Here is a 14,446-nt window from a genome sequence, read left to right on the forward strand (position 1 = left end):
AAACGTTGCTTCAATCCATTGAGCTTTTCCGTGTTTCTGTCTCGGCTTTGGGTATAAATGTCACCAAAGAGGATTATATTTCTAACATCTTAAAGCACATGACGTGTGAGGATCGGTCACGGCTCGTCTTCGCTCGAAAGCTTTGCTCAACTCAATGATTTCGTTACCTCTATGGAAACCTTTACATTTACTGACGAGCAGCGTTAACAAAGTGTAGAAGGGCCACCCGTTTCTTCCTATCATAGTGACAATTACCGCAGGTCAGCCATTAAATTATCATATATTAAATACATTTTTCGGAGTGCATCCCGGACCTAAACAGTGCGGGAGTACCCCGTTCAGAGCGGGTTTAGACCCAACAGCTGACGCCATCGTAAGCGAGTAATCGCTGGAGTGAAAAGGTCCGCTTGGTTTTGTGCACGTATTCTCGCTTGTAATAAACCGCTCCTTCCTTATATATGTGCTCAAAATCATAGGGAACCAATTCGGCGTCTACTTGACTCTGTAAGTTCTGTTTCTGTACTTTAATACGACTGTGCCCTTGTGTTTCGACATTTGCATAAGTTGGCGTCTTTTGGGCCTTCCCCTCGAAGATATATTTCCAAAGGACGGGAGTTGCCACTGGTAGGTGAGGTTCGACGGAGCCTGTCGATTCTTCGTTCTCCCTTGCCACTTAAATTGTTAGTTGCAAATAAATTCTCTGTCAGCTTATTGATTTGATATGATGTTAGCCACCATAGCGTACGGGACTAGTCTCCGAGTTTGCCAATAGTATCTTCTTCTTGAGGTTTCATCCGTCAGAGAGAATAGCGTTCTGCTCCTGTTCCGCTAGCAGTGTTAATGCTAATACCTTGCAGAATGGACGGATGGAGCTGGATCGTAGTTATCTTAGTGAGCCTCAGGATATTCAGTTAAGGGATGTTTTGAGTGAGTTTCCCTATGTATTAACTGATCGGTTGGGGGTGACCGACAAGATTCAGTATAAAATTCGTTTAGTGGATGATGTTCCCGTTCGCCAGGCTTCTTATCGACTGCTACCACTTAAAATGAATATTTTAAGACGAAAGACTGAGTTCATGTCCCGCAATGGAGTAATTAGGCCATTAACTTCTAAGCCTCACCTATATTTCGGGTGCATAAGGGTCAGGGCAAGGCGTTTAGCCCGGTTGTTGGTTATAGGGTCCTGAGTGAAAAGGTTATATTAAAATCAGTTCCCTTTGCGGGCTTCCAAAAACATTAAATGATGTCGTGCGATAGTGGTAGCCCTCAGCTACATAACCTCTGACTCAGTGACGAAATATTAAAAGTCTTGGATGGTTTCCTTTTCTAGGGGCTGGGATACGTAGTTGCCGCATTACAAACCAAATACTGCTGAGTCTACGGTATACAATATGAATAGACACATGAATCGAATGGTCGAAGGTTCCTATCACTCGGCAATTGCGAATTTTGAACGTAACATAGACGTTTATAAATGAAAGCTTGCAGTTAAATAAAATCTGCAGGTACTAACTTAACTACTTTAAATGAGGAGTACGATAGTAGTTGTATTTTTGAGTATGTGGCATATTTCTTCAAAACTCTTATTGGTGTCGTTGGTCCAGCAATGAAATAAAATATAAGTTGAATAACAAGAAGACAATAGATTCCTACTGCACGTAATTAGTTACGAACGACAACATAGTTCGCGAAATATTCAGTTTTAAACGCATACTACATCTTCACTGTAGAAATTTCGGAAATCTCACAAGTCCGCACTCCGAAGTATTTCTATCTCTCGCGACCACGAACAAACCATTCCAGGTCTCTCTTCCGACCGTGTGTCCCTCGCGCCGTACCGTCCCAGACTCACGGTGTCCTGTGTGACTCTCCCTCGCGCCAAGCTGTTCAGAACTACCGCTTGTCCTCTCCGGGAATGATGCTTGTCCCCAACCTCCATACGTCTCTCTTAGTAACGAGCACTGTGATTGGCTAGAGCGCTCCCTCCATGTCTCCAAGCCAAGGTACACTCACAAACATATTGAAACACATCCGAAATACTGGATTTACATTTAATTGATTTGAAATTAAATAAATAGTCCTAAGGCTGGACCATAAACACGCTCTAACACACATTATTAAATACATAAACAAATTAAATAAAAATATATCAAAGGAATAGTAACAAAAGGTAGGCCAGTAGCCTAATGTCTCTGTGCTTTCTAAAACACTGTAAATATTTAACCAATTTCTTCACGAATATATATCGGATATAAACAAAGAAATAAATGAATAAATACAGAGTGATCCATTGAACGTGACCGGGCCAAATATGTCACGAAATAAGCGTCAAACGAAAAAACTACACAGAACGAAACTAGTCTAGCTTGAAGGAGGAAACAAGATGGCGCTATAGTTGGCCCGCTAGACGACGCTGCCATAGGTCTAAGGGATATCGACTGCGTTTCTTTCAAATAGGAACCCCCATTTTTTATAATATATTCGTGTAGTACGTAAAGAAATATGAATGTTTTAGGTAAACCACTTATTTTGGTTTTATGATAGATGGCGCTGTAATGGTCACAAACATACGGCTCACAATTTTAGACGAACTGTTGGTAACACGTAGGTTTTTTTTAATTAAAATACAGAACGTAGGTACGTTTGAACATTTTATTTCAGTTGTTCTAGTGTGATACATATACCTTTGTGAACTCATCATTTCTGAGAACGCATGCTGTTACAGCGCGATTGCCTGCAAATACCACGTTAACGCAATAAATGCTCAAAATGATTTCCGCCAACCTCAATGCGTTTGGCAATACGTGTAACGACATTCCTTTCAAGAGCGAGTAGTTCGCCTTCCTTAATGTTTGCACATGCATTGACAATGCGCTGAAGCATGTTGTCAGGCATTGTCGGTGCATCACAGTAGCAAATATCCTTCAACTTTCCCCACAGAAAGAAATCCGGGACGTCAGATCCGGTGAAAATTAGCGGGCCTTGGTATGGTGCTTCGACGACCAATCCACCTCTCATGAAATATGCTGTTCAATACCGCTTCAAACGCACGCGAGCTATGTGCTGGACATCCATCATGTTGGAAGTACATCGCCATTCTGTCATGCAGTGAAACATCTTGTAGTAACATCGGTAGAACACTACGTAGGAAATCAACATACGTTGCACCATTTAGACTGCCATCGATAAAACGGGGGCCCATTTTCCTTCCTCCCATAATGCCGCACCATACATTAACCCGTCAAGGTCTCTGATGTTCCACTTGTCGCAGCCATCGTGGATTTTCCGTTGGCCAATAGTGCATATTATGCCGGTTTACGGTACAGCTGTTGGTGAATGACGCTTCGTCGCTAAATAGAACGTGTGCAAAGAAAACGTCGTCGTCCCGTAATTTATCTTGTGCCCAGTGGCAGAACTGTACACGACGTTCAAAGTCGTCGCCATGCAATTCCTGGTGCATTGAAATATGGTACGGATTCAATCGATGTTGATGTAGCATTCTCAACACCGACGTTTTTGAGATTGCCGATCCTCGCGCAGTTTGTCTGCTAGTGATGCGCGGATTAGCCGCGACAGCAGCAGAAACACCTACTAGGGCATCATCATTTGTTGGAGGGCACGGTTGACGTTTGACATGTGGTTGAACACTTTCTGTTTCCTTAAATAACATAACTATTCGGCGAACGGTCCGGACACTTGGATTATGTCGTCCAGGATACCGAGCAGCATATATAGCACACGCCAACTGGGCATTTTGATCACAATAGCCCTACATCAACTCGATTCGATCTTTTTCGCAATTGGTAAACGGTCCATTTTAACACGGGTAATGTATAGCGAAGCAAATACCGTCCACACTGGCGGAATTTTAAGTGATACCACGTACTTACACGTAAGTGACTATTAAAGCGTCATCTTATCACAGAGCGAAGAAAGTGGTCCAACTGAAACATTCATATTTATTTACGTACTACACGAATATGTAATAAAAATGGGGTTTCCTATTTAAAAAACGCAGTTCATATCCGTTTACCTTATGGCAGCGCCATCTAGCGGGCAAATCATAGCGCCATCTGGTTTCCCCCTTCAAGCTAGACGAGTTTCATTCATTGTAGTTTTCTCGTTTGATGCTTATTTCGTGAGATATTTGGCCCGGTCACTATCAATGGACCACCCTGTGTACTTAAAAGCATGCTGCTACCGTTTTTTGTGTAACTGTGGAGTACTTATGGCCTGACAGGATCGATAGTAAGCGGACACTTTGACCGATTACATGCTTGAAATTTATACCAATTTAGGTTTACACAAATAGCTTTCTAAAGAGGTGTCGAACGATGAAATCGGATGAAGAATTTAGATTTTGGTAGTTCGTTGCTGGGTGTTACTTGTATAATTTACCTTCGCATACGAAACTTTAAACTGATGTACTCAAAATCTGACGACACCATCAGAATCGTCGTGCAAATAATGTACATATTTCTTTTTGAGGTAACATTAATTTCTATATGAACTGTGAAATGTCTGCCATTAAGGTTTCACAAAGTCCGCCATCTTTGGCCCTCCTGACGTGTCTCCTTCATTTATACAGCGTCACCATGGAATTGCCAGCCATGCGGCTGGACCCTTCTTGCTTCGACCAACGCCCGGCACCACGTGGTCGGCCAGCCCAGCGGTCCGCGCCCGCCGACCGGCCCGTGTGGCCACGCCAACTCCGAACTCCGAATATTTTCAGGGCGCCACAATTCGCCCATTACCTCACACCCTTCCAGATCTCCAAAACTGCTTCACTTGCTTTGTGGATACCTCCAAATTTTCTGTACTCGATTTATATCAAGCTTATTATCAAATAGCTCTGAGTGAGATTTCCAAGACCTCTACAGCCTTCTGTAAGGACTGCAATATGTGTGAATTCAATGATGTGACTTTTTGTCTAAACTCTAGAGCTGCCGTACTTTCACCGCTTTTAGTTATGTTTTCGGGTATTTAAAGTTCAAATGTGATTTGAATTATTTTGGTGATGATGTGTACAGTCGACACTTTCCTGAACATCTTTTGCATCTTCGGTCTGCTGGTTTGATGGTCAAATCTTCTAAGGTCCCCCCCGCCAAGTAACAAATTTCGTTTTTGGGTAGTCTGATTTTTAAAGATTGAATTCGATCAAGAACATCCTTCAGATCTCGAGAAGTTTCAAAGTTTCCTCCACCTAAGAACAAAAAGAAAATCTCTCAGTTAGCTGCCTCTCTTAACGATCTCTATAAGGAGGGATGGGAATTTGTTTGGGGAGAGAGCCAGCAGACGGTATTTCAGTTGATTGAGACAGCTGTAAGTAGTTCGCAAGTATTAGCAATTGCTAATTTAGGGAAGAAATTCATTATACAGACCAACATGTGTAATGCCCATGTGCCCGCAGTTCCTTTACAGGAAGACACGGGTGAGAGAGAACCTGTTGCCTTTTCCTCATGGAGAGTGGTGGGACCTGAGCTTATGTATTCGGTGTAAGTGTGGGAGGCTTTGACTGCTCGATTCGCTCTTGAAAAGAATAAATTTTACCTTGAACACAGACAAATTGACGTGGAGACAATCAGGTCTTGAGTTAAGTTTTTCTCCGCCCAAGAAAGACTGGCCGGATTGCGAGGTGGGAGATCCATATATCTGGCTTTCCTTTCAAGGTTCTTCATATCAGGGTCTCAGATAACCAGGTGGCCGATCGTTCAATCACATGTTTGTGGAGGGTGCCCACGAATCCGCAGACTGTTATTCAGTAATCAGGTGTTCCGTTTTTAACGCGCTAACTGAAAAACCTCAATTAATTCCTGAACTCAGGAATCTGCAAGACTAAGATCGTTATTTAGGGCCTATAAGAAGGCGGTTGCTGGCAGTTGAGGAACTTCCTACATACACATTGAGAAAGGTCATACTTTGTCATGGAGTTGGGATATAGCCGAAACCAAAATCAGTTTATCTGTTGTAGTCGTGAAATCTATATTTCTTTGTTCTCACAGTTCTTCATTAGGTAGGCATCTGAGTCTCTATAATGCCCTTGCTAAGGTTACTGCATTTCGAATGGTAGCATAGCCCTGTGGATGAAGTATACATCGATTATGTGAGTCGGCTGCCTCGAAAAAGAGCTGGGAATCGTCCTATATCAGTTGTAGTTGATGTTTTTCCTCGTTTCATGTGGCTTTTGCAAAGTAGAGGGATTACCACCTACCTACCTATCGTCTTGTAATTCAATATATTTTCCTGGGTTGTTCCGCCAAAGGCGCTTGTCATTGACAACCACCCCCAACCCCCCCCCCCCAACCCCTCCAATTTTGTGCCACGAGAATAAAAGCAGTTTTCTTTTGATAATGCCATTACGCGCATTGCCGCCAGCCCCTAATACCCACAACGTTTCTTTCCTGAGATGGTTAATTGCAATTTAATACCACCTTAATTGCACACATCAGAATAATGTTTTGCAATACCGTAGTCCCCAGAACTCCTGAAGATAGACGTTGACAGTGGATACTTTATCGCAGACGCAGTCCCTTTGACTGTTCAGAGATGTAAACAACCATGCATGAGCAGCAACTACGCCGAATCGCTTTTGAGGTGTGGGACAATCGGAACCAACAGTGCCTGGATGATCTTGTGGATAATATGCCAAGACGAACACAGGCATGCATCAATGCAAGAGGATGTGCTACTGGGTATGAGAGGTACCGGTGTGTGCAGCAATCAGGACCACCACTTCTGATGATGTCGCTGTGTGGTGGTACAACTGCAATGTGTGGTTTTCGTGAGCAGTGAAAAGGGTGGAAATGATGTTTATGGTGATATCCATTCCAATTTTCTGTACAGGTTCCGGAACCCTCGGAACCGAGGGGATGCAAAACAGTGTTTGATGTTTGGATTTGGGCAGCAAAGCAACAGATGATGGGTAAAGTAGAGATGATGTATGATACAGGAAAGTTATTTGTGGAGAAGAGGTATTTATTTTAAATTCAACGAAAGTCGTGTATGAGTTTCGCGTGCGGATCGGTATTAAAAAAATGGTAACTATTGCCGGTTAGTCACTTATAACAGTCATAATATAATAGCTTGCATAATGAGTTTCGGACTTAACTCTTCATCAGATGCTCATAATGCAAAGTTGAAAGAAAAATTTTTGAAGTAAAAAAATGTCGCACATAAAAATGCGCAATGATAAAATAATCGTGCTAAGTGATCACCCTCAACGTCAGTACACAATAATCAGTCGTATTAGTACTTTATAGCTGATCACTCTAAAGTCATCATTGACGATGTATCGATTTTTCCTGAACACCTCGCAACAAGTTCAATAATTTCCGATCGTCTTCCTATTTAACATCTTCACATTTTCTTCCTGTTTCGTAAGACAAGTTCTTTAATGCTGACGTCATAATCAGTTGGTAATGGAATTACTCACGTTTACAGTTAATCCTCTGTCAGTCTAACCACAGTAACGACCACGGAATCTGATTTCAGAACATCGAAGCCCAGAATATCCATAAAATACCACATAGTATCTGTTTCCATGTTCTCCAGTCGATGGTCGAGCGGTTCTAGGCGCTTCAGTCTGGAACCGCGCGACCGCTACGGTCGCAGGTTCCAATCCTGCCTCGGGCATTGATGTGTGTGATGTCCTTAGGTTAGTTAGGTTTAAGTAGTTCTAAGTTCTAGGGGACTAATGACCTCAGATGTTAAGTCCCATAGTGCTCAGAGCCATTTGAACCATTTTTTGCTCCAGCCGAAACAACCACTTGATGTTAATATTATGCTGTAACTCATTTTCTAAATAAACCGAGGAACTCGTCATTAATACATGTTCCTATCATCACATCATGCACGTGAAGGTAGACTGCATCATAGTCTTTTACTGTTTCCGATCTGCTTGCGCAAGGCGCACTTTTGTAATAGATTGGCAATAAACACGTTTGTCACATTGCATTAATTCTTTTGAAAAATGTTGCCGGTTAAATTTTGGTAAATGAAATAAGTATTGGTATCGTCATCATTGTGAGGCTAGTTTCGTAATCTGTTAAAGCTTATTACAGGACTTCACATGGTCAAGAACGTGGAAGAGCGATCGTAGTTTTCAATACAATCTTTATTTGTCTATAGCAGGAATTTGTAATAGGTACGACTGGATTCAGTTGTGCCACCAATAACCTACAGATTTTCAAACATCGTTACAGAGTGTTAGATGTCACATTCGTACAATCAAGTACAAAATCGTTAAAACTACTCAAATGACTAAGTACTAGATTTACATCGTGTGACCTGTTACATTCTGTAACGATAGTTTATGATAGGAAGGTGATTGCTAGCAAACTCGAAATCGTTCATATAATTTTATACACTCGCGATCCGGACAAATAAAGGTTATTTTAAAAATTAAATATTAATGCTGGATTCACTGAAAACTGGTGCTAAATCTTTAATGGAATATCCTACGTCCTGTCGTTGCTCGAGGCAACTTAGACTATTCGTTTCGCTAACCTACATTTCAGGTCATCGTGGCATAGAATATGGTGTCCTATACAACATGATAAATAATAGTCTGCAACGTGGCATAAATGGCAAACGCTGTCTGATAATGACTTTATGTAGGCATGAATCGAAAAACCTTTTAAAAATAGCTTTAGCAGCTTAATCCTCTATTAGCAGATATGTCATCCAGTAAAAAATGAAATTTTTATTCCGTATTCCCGTATCTACACTCCTGGAAATTGAAATAAGAACACCGTGAATTCATTGTCCCAGGAAGGGGAAACTTTATTGACACATTCCTGGGGTCAGATACATCACATGATCACACTGACAGAACCACAGGCACATAGACACAGGCAACAGAGCATGCACAATGTCGGCACTAGTACAGTGTATATCCACCTTTCGCAGCAATGCAGGCTGCTATTCTCCCATGGAGACGATCGTAGAGATGCTGGATGTAGTCCTGTGGAACGGCTTGCCATGCCATTTCCACCTGGCGCCTCAGTTGGACCAGCGTTCGTGCTGGACGTGCAGACCGCGTGAGACGACGCTTCATCCAGTCCCAAACATGCTCAATGGGGGACAGATCCGGAGATCTTGCTAGCCAGGGTAGTTGACGTACACCTTCTAGAGCACGTTGGGTGGCACGGGATACATGCGGACGTGCATTGTCCTGTTGGAACAGCAAGTTCCCTTGCCGGTCTAGGAATGGTAGAACGATGGGTTCGATGACGGTTTGGATGTACCGTGCAGTATTCAGTGTCCCCTCGACGATCACCAGTGGTGTACGGCCAGTGTAGGAGATCACTCCCCACACCATGATGCCGGGTGTTGGCCCTGTGTGCCTCGGTCGTATGCAGTCCTGATTGTGGCGCTCACCTGCACGGCGCCAAACGCGAATACGACCATCATTGGCACCAAGGCAGAAGCGACTCTCATCGCTGAAGACGACAAGTCTCCATTCGTCCCTCCATTCACGCCTGTCGCGACACCACTGGAGGCGGGCTGCACGATGTTGGGGCGTGAGCGGAAGACGGGCTAATGGTGTGCGGGACCGTAGCCCAGCTTCATGGAGACGGTTGCGAATGGTCCTCGGCGATACCCCAGGAGCAACAGTGTCCCTAATTTGCTGGGAAGTGGCGGTGCGGTCCCCTACGGCACTGCGTAGGATGCTACGGTCTTGGCGTGCATCCGTGCGTCGCTGCGGTCCGGTCCCAGGTCGACGGGCACGTGCACCTTCCGCCGACCACTGGCGACAACATCGATGTACTGTGGAGACCTCACGCCCCACGTGTTAAGCAATTCGGCGGTACGTCCACCCGGCCTCCCGCATGCCCACTATACACCCTCGCTCAAAGTCCGTCAACTGCAAATACGGTTCACGTCCACGCTGTCGCGGCATGCTACCAGTGTTAAAGACTGCGATGGAGCTCCGTATGCCACGGCAAACTGGCTGACACTGACGGCGGCGGTGCACAAATGCTGCGCAGCTAGCGCCATTCGACGGCCAACACCGCGGTTCCTGGTGTGTCCTCTGTGCCGTGCGTGTGATCATTGCTTGTCCAGCCCTCTCGCAGTGTCCGGAGGAAGTATGGTGGGTCTGACACACCGGTGACAATGTGTTCTTTTTTCCATTTCCAGGAGTGTATTTTATCTTCTCTTCCAATATCAATTTAACCGAGCTCTGCACATAGATGGAAACTCAAATACGGAAAAAATATCTTGGTCACCCCCCGACGCGATCACATTTAGGGGATCTTGGTGAGTATCAAGCAACTAATTCAACCTGTTTCGCTAATATGCTACTCTGCGCATTCCTGGGATTCTTTTACCAATATCACTCTTCATTTCGTATTAGTCCGCGATTCTGCTACAAACAGATCTCTGAGTTTTATTATCATAATTCTGTGATTTTGCTGCAAGCATTACTATCTCTCTTACTAAGCATTTCTGCCTTCCGCGCGCCATCTCGCCTCAGTTTCATTCTTATTTTTGGCGTTTCTTCAAGTGAATTGCGCAGAGAAACATTACTGTGCCTCTCGCTATATCGGTCTGTCGTGTTTACACATGCACACAGCCATTACAGCTATATCATTTCGAATAACCACATTGCGGTGGCAGGCTTCCGTTGTTGATCCATACAAGCGGGTTCTGGCAGCTGACAACGCAGAACGATACGCAAGCTTACGCAGCTACTCCGATCGCGTGCGGAAGCAGCCACGGTCGATTACTAGCGGCCGCCATAGTCGACAGCGCAGTCGATATCAGCACGCAGTTCGCCCTGTCACCATCGCTCGGGATATAATCGCCATCGTTACTGCTAATGACGACCTCACTTATGACAGAATAAAACTCCGAATATGATCATTATGAAGTGCGATTACGTCACTTATTTTCAATTTGAAATAGCTTCTCTTGTAACTTATTTTTATTTACTATTCTGTATGTGGTTTAAAGGTAATCCATCTTCATATGGCTCTACTCCAACAACAAGTACGATTTGTAGTTTACATTACCCACTGGCACTAGTTTTTCAACAGCGAGCGCTGTTCTTGGAATATGATCAGTTTTATGTAAACCACCCAACTCAGTGAGGAAAGCAGGAACACTTCTGAGATAAACTGCTCCTTCTCTAACCCCCCCCCCCCCTTGTCGCCTGTTGTTGACGTAGTCAAAACTACTCAAAACGAATGGACGTATTTCAACCTCAGAAACCACCCCACACAGAAAACACATGTCAAATAGTTTCTTAGTAATACGACTCGAATCATTCCTAATCGTTTTTCTACATTCTCTTTGCTATTCTGTAAATGAGGAGTCAAGAGAGAGATAAATTCAGGCTGAAACGTTACCAATGGCATGATACGTGGATGACATTGCTATCCATAGTGTCAGTGAGGAAGAGTTGCAGAACCAGTTGAATGGAATGCAACAGCGCAATGAAAACACACTATGAATTGAGAGTAAACCGGCGAAAGACAAAAGGAATGCAGAGACGTAGAAATGAGATTAGCGATAAAGTTAACATCAGAATTGGGGACCACGAAGTAGACAAAGTTATTGAATCGTGCTACCTTGGGTGCAAAATTGTGCATGTCAGATGATGAAAGGATATATAACAAGCAGAACACAGGACATTTCTCGAAAAAAAGACTGTCCACTGGATCATAGCAGGAAGAAATTTTTGAGAATGTGCGTTTGGAGCACAGTGTAGTAAGGATGTGAGCTACAGTGATACGAAAACCTCACGAGAACTGTGGCCAAGTCATTTCAGTAACTTATGTGTGCTGGCCATTTATGAAAGGGAGTTCTCCCGTGCCTACAGTGCTGGTGTTGTTGGACAACATTTTCTCGGCTACTGTTCGTGAGGCAACGTCACTGGAAAGAAAACTAAACATGCAGAGCATGAATCATGCAATGATTATCAAAATAATGCCATGCTACAGAAGTCGCTTCCAACTGTTGGTACATTCTTTTATGGTGGCTTATAAGTCTTTCCAGTCGACACCACAGTAGGTGACTTGCGTGTCGATAATGATGAGGACAACACAGCATCCAATCCCTGAGCAGAGGAAATCTCTGACCCAGCCGGGAATGAAATCCGGCCCTCTGCATAGCCATCAGAGGCGCTCACCACTTAGCTTATGGCACGGAAAGGAGACTCTTTATTTATAAATTACATATTAATTATGAAGAAGATTGACGATAAAACGAATTAACAATATCACATGGGGATATAGGCTATGGAAGAACTACTTGTGACTGCGGTGGTCGATACAAGCAAGCAAATGTTGCGATAGGACTAAAGTTATTTCCTAATTAATGTCCGCACTTACACTCACTCCCTTACACGCATGACCCCCAAAACAAAACGTTGTTTATAATATTGATGGCTTGCCTAAAATTCGTAAAGGGAATGTTACAATAATATTACTGAATACGAACTACAGTCAATTAAGTTAGGTGTAAGAGCCCTTTCGGAACAGGCGTTCATTCCAAGAAACAGACCAATACCGAGCAAAGTATTCACCAAGGAAAGATGTTCTTTCAGACAAACAGTCTATACTTGAACACCTTATGCCAATTTGATTTCAGCATTAGCAAACTTGCATAACGAGCATCATTCTTAAAAATGATGAAGTCGCACGGAAAAGTAACGTGAAACATACTGGACAAAATAATCATATAAAGGGCTTGTTTGCTTATGAATCCCGTTGAAAAGAAATGTGCGCTAAATACAAAAAGGATCCATACTAACAAAAAAATGAAATTAAATCGAATTAAGGGAAACTTGAGGTATACTTAGAAATCAGTCGATTGTGTAAACTACAAAATAAGAATCAGGTGACTACGTGAGGAAAAGGACACTGTAGTTCCAGTAAAGGAACTTCTGTAGTAATATTAATTGCTGACATTGAAAATAAAGTTAAATAACATTAAAATTGAAAACATAAGCAATATTTACGTGGGAAGTATTTATATAGGAAGTTAAAGCCCACACTACCATGTTAACTTGTAACATACTGTAGCACGTAAGGGGCAGTGAAATGATAACGACACAAATGGAACAAAGTGAGTTAACTGTTTATTATTTCGAAAGTAATCAATATAACTGTCAGTACATCTAGCACATTGTGGGACAAGGTAATCAATGCCGTTACAGAAATATGTTTTCGGACCCCCATGTTGCCAACGTTGTTCCGACTACGCTTCAGAAAATTCTATGGGAAGCCCTTGCACATCCTCCATACAATCCCTATCTCTCCCCATTCGATTCACATATTTTTGGAGGCCTCAAGAAAGACATTCGTGGTTATCAATTTGGTTCATACGAAAAAGTGTAAGCCTAGGTATGATCATGGTTTCGTAGGCATTCAACGTCTTGCCTCACAATGGGATAAATGTATTTAGTTTTGGCGATTACTTTTGACACAGCACACAGTTTTCTCAGGTGTCTCGTTTTAAATTGACTGCTCGTTATACTGGTTGGTTATAATTAATGTGCAGCTATTCACAGATATCCAGTGAAGGCTGTAATTATTTATAGCATCGTATTTCAACGAAACCTGGTAGATATTCTAATGCATTATTGTGGAACTGATTTACGCTGAAAAATATTAGTTCCCATTTTGGCCACAAAGTTCCAGTTTGGCGCTGTGAATGCAAGAAAGGTGTGTAGAAATGTTTCCATGTGCAACGGTTACGAATGGCATGTGGATACCAAGGAGAAAGGCATAATTTTGATTTTATTATTAACCGCCGCTTACACAGTTTGGTCAATATGAGCATCAGAGATGTTAACGAGATGCTGTACAGCGCTAGATTTGCACATGGTGGCAAAACTGGAACAATTTTTCTTTTCAGCGTAAATGTGTTCCTCATTAGCCGGCCGCGGTGGTCTCGCGGTTCTAGGCGCGCAGTCCGGAACCGTGCGACTGCTACGGTCGCAGGTTCGAATCCTGCCTCGGGCATGGATGTCTGTGATGTCCTTAGGTTAGTTAGGTTTAAGTAGTTCTAAGTTCTAGGGGACTGATGACCACAGCAGTTGAGTCCCATAGTGCTCAGAGCCATTTTTTTTTGTTCCTCATTAAAGCATTGGCAAATCTACCAAATTTCGCTTGGGAATGCAAATACATATGGTTGTATACGCAAACGCGCACTTACGCTATATGAGCATGAGCAGTGAGGAGGACACAAAACGGCATTCCAGTAACATAAGAATACAAATTTCTGCCACATCACCCACAGAAACGAATCACAGTTTAATCCACACAAATAGTCTGTGTATATTCGGTTTTATCGGTAAATTCTTGATTTCGAGTTTTGATTTAAAAAACGATTTGTATTTCTTAAGAGTAACCGTTAGCTCAGTATGCTAGAAAATGAGAATAAAATCAACTATTTACATTTTCATCTACATAATTACTCTGCAATGCACAATTAAGTG

The sequence above is a fragment of the Schistocerca piceifrons genome, chromosome 7 (genome assembly GCF_021461385.2).
Source record: "Schistocerca piceifrons isolate TAMUIC-IGC-003096 chromosome 7, iqSchPice1.1, whole genome shotgun sequence".
Lineage (NCBI taxonomy): Eukaryota > Metazoa > Arthropoda > Insecta > Orthoptera > Acrididae > Schistocerca > Schistocerca piceifrons.